Raw genomic sequence first — 4,039 nt, forward strand, 5'->3', positions numbered from 1 at the left:
GCCTCAGTCAGTTAAGCCTCCAACTTCTGATTTTTGGCTCAGATCATGATCTTATAGCTCATGAGTTTCAGCCCTGCATTGGGCTCTGCACTGACAGTGTGAACCTGCTTGGGTCAGTCTCTCTCTCTCTCTCTCTCTCTCTCTCCCCTCTCAAAATAAATAAACTTAAAAAAATCCATTTCATAAACATTAATGAATATTCCTTACCACAACCTTGAGAGATAAATGCTGCTTACCACTCAAAAAAGCTATGTGTGATTTTCCTCTATTTATTTATCCAGTAGCTGGCAGAACTAGAACCTCAAAGTCTGTTGACTTAAGATGGAAAAAATATTCTTTCAGGAATTGTGAGTGGTCCTTAACATTGGATAAGTCTGATGAAAAATGCATGGATAAATGAACAAGCCCTCACCCATGGGCTCCACAATAGGGTTGAGATTGTTGAAATCTCTGTCTCTCATCAGAAGTATGGTCTCTTCCTGATATCCATCTTAATACCCAGACCCCAGCCCTACCAAGCATCCTCCTTTCTCTTACTGCCATGGCCACTGGTACAAGCCTCTTTGATTTATACTCAACCTGACTCAACTGCTCCTTCTATGTCCTCTTTTTTGACTCACGTTCCTAGCAAAAGAGCACAGATTTAGGACTCTGGGCGAAGCTGGCACAGTAAAAGGAGCCTGACATCACCCTAGCCCATTGTTTTCAAAATAGGTATCATTCACATCCAACTCAATAATCCAGAGAACAATCTGAGTACTGGCAGAACAAACTCCACAACCAAATATAAAGAAGCTGCATCTGAAAAGGTAGGAAGTTCAGAAAGGCTGAGGGAGGCTGCCCACAAGAGGGAGGGAACTACTCATGTGGAAAGGGAAAAGAAATGGGATCTTACACCAGAAAGCTCACATGGGGAAAACTAATCCCCATAACATTTGGCTTTAAAAACCAGAGGGGCTGAATTCCATGAGTTCGTAAAACCAGTGGGACTTGGAACCTGGAGCTTTAAAAGTCAGCTGACTCAGCAGTGGGCAAACCAGGGCAAGTGACAGCTGGGTCAGCATCCTTAAGGAGACAGCAGGCTGCACAGAGAGACAACATAAAAATGGCAGGTTACACAGATTATACAATTCTGGGAGCAAATGGGAGACAGATCTATTCATATTGATGAATGAGTATTTTCCTTTCTCTGAAAATAAGAGAACTGGCAGGCCCCATTTTCCTTTCCCACCCTTCGCCATAAATACATAGACACCTGAAAGAACCAGGGATGTATAGATACTTGATACCTAACCCAACAGCAGGGCACCATACCCACAAGTTCTGGGGGCTCACCCACTCCAAGCTGGCTAGCCTCGGTGCCACGCTCTGGGAAAATTTTGTGAAAGCCACACATGTGCCCCACCCAGCTACCAGGTACACAGCTGCCACCAGGCATATCCACCATGCTGGGCCTAGCTAAGTGTCCCCAGGCACTGACCCACACTACACTCAGCCATGCACCCCCTGCTGCTATCATGCACAATGCCCAGCCACAGGGCCAAACCACCACACTGCGCCCAGCCACACACCCAAACGCTATCATGCATAGGGCCCGGCCACCATAGTGCTTCAAAGGGGACGGGCACAGGACTAGTAGCCCAGCAAAAATTTTGCTAACACCACTGCCCTGCTCCCAAGTTCCCCAGTGGGCATGTCTCCTTATAACTGGCTTGCCTGGTTCTCACTGACACCTCAGAGCAAGCACAGTTCACAACAGGCCGAGAGTCAGTGCAGACAACTGCACTGAAAGGAAAAGTGACTCAGACACAACAGCAAAAGATGAGCAACACACACAGAATACTCTCCTGAAGTGCCAGGTTCTGGTGAACGGGGAACAGGGAATTGCAAGCCACTGAGGGCCTTTTCTTCATTAAAGTCACTACTTTCAATAGCAAAAGACACAGGTGACTTTCTTAAAACAGAAACAGACACAGAGAGGCAGACAAAATGAGGAGACAGAGAAATTTATTCCAAATGAAAAACAGAACAAGGCCACAGCCAGAGATCTAAGCAAAATAGATACAAGTAACATGCCTGATAGAGAATTTAAAACAATAATCATAAGGATTCTCACTGGACTTGAGAAAAGAATAGAAGAGATGACTGGGACCTCTAACACAGAAATAAGGAGTTACATAACCAAGATAAAAGGTACAACAAACAAAGTTAGAAACATGCTTATCAGTAGAATGAACACCAAGATGGAAAAAGCAGAGGAATGAATTAATGACCCAGGAGACAGAGCAATGGTAAGTAATCAAGCTGAACAAAAGGGGAAAAAGAATTACAGGAAGCAAGAATAGACCTGGGAACTCAATGGTTACATCGAATGTAATTATATTTGTATTACAGGAGTCCCAGAAAAAGAAAGAGAAAAAGGGCAGAAAACCTATTTGAAAAAATAATGGTTAAAAAATTCCCTAATCTGGGGACAGAAACAGTTATCCAGATCTAGAAGGCACAGAGAACCCTTACAATAAAATCATCAAAAGCAGATTCACACCAAGACATGTTGTAATTAAATTTATAAAATATAGTGATACAGAAAAAAATTTTAAATCAGCAAGACAAAAGAAGTCATTAGCATACAGAAGAAAACTAAAAAGAACACCAGTAGATTTTTCAACAGAAACTTTGCAAGCCAGGGGTGCCTGGGAGGCTCAGTAGGTTAAGTGTCTGACTTCCACTCAGGTCATGACGTCACGGTTTCTGAGTTCAAGCCCTGCATCAGGTTCTGTGCTGACAGCTCCGAGCCTGGACCCTGCTTCAGATTCTGTATCTCATTCTCTCTCTGCCCTTCCTCCACTGTGCTCCATCTCTCTGTCTCTCAAAATAAATAAATGTAAAAACAAAAATTAGAAACTTTGCAAGCCAAAAGGGAATGGTATGATATATTCAAAGTGCTGAATGGGAAAAATCTGAAGCCAAGAATACTTTATCCAGCAAGGTTACCATTCAAAATAGGAGGAGGAATAAGAGTTTCTCAAACAAATGAAAAATAAAGGGGCTTATCACCTCTAAACCAACTCTGCAAAAAAAATGTTAAAACGGACTCTTTGACTGGAAAGGAGAGACCAAAAGTGACAGTATAGAAGTAGGAAACACAAAACCGCTAAAAATGAGTATTGCTGTTAGAAATAAAACAAGGAACTTCACACACACACACACACACACACACACACACACACACACACACAAGGATACAAAACATAACATATACCTAAAATGTGAGAAGAGAAAAAAATGGGTTCAAACTTAAAACGACCATCAACTTAACATAGACTGCTATATACACAAGAGATTATATACAAACCTAATAGTAACCCAACATCAAAAAACACTAATAAATATGCAAAGAACAAAGAGAAAGAAATCCAAGTCACTAAAGAAAATCAGCAACACAGAAAGGCAAGAAAGGAAAGTCTAGTTTATCTGACATAAGAATTGCTACCCCAGCTGTCTTCTGACATCTATGTGCATGATGGATGTTTCTCAATTCTCTCACCTTTATTTATTTTTAAAAGACATTTGTTTATTTCGAGAGAGACAGAGAGAGAGAGAGAGAGAGAGAGAGAGAGAGAGAGAGAGAATCCCAAGCAGGCTCTGTGCTGTCAGCACAGAAATCGATGTGGGGCTCGATCCCACAAACTGTGAGATCATGACCTGAGCTGAAATCAAGAGTTGGATGCTTAACTGACTGAGGCACCCAGACACCCCATAAATCTGCTCTTTTAATTATTTTTAACGTTTATTTATTTTTGAGAGACAGAGAGAGACAGAGAACAATCAGGGGAGGGGCAGAGAGAGAGACACAGAATCCACAGCAGGTTCCAGGCTCTGAGCTGTCAACACAGAGCCCAACATGGGGCTTGAACCCATGAACTGTGAGATCATGACCTGAGCTGAAGTCGGATGTTTAACCAACTGAGCCACCCAAATGCCCCTCAACTTCTCTTTTAATCAGCAGGTGTCTTTAGGTCTAAAATGTGTCTCTTGC

This window comes from Lynx rufus, unplaced genomic scaffold (assembly GCF_022079265.1).
Source record: "Lynx rufus isolate CCGP_SWC_20201006 ecotype Redwood Valley unplaced genomic scaffold, mLynRuf1.p SCAF_3, whole genome shotgun sequence".
Lineage (NCBI taxonomy): Eukaryota > Metazoa > Chordata > Mammalia > Carnivora > Felidae > Lynx > Lynx rufus.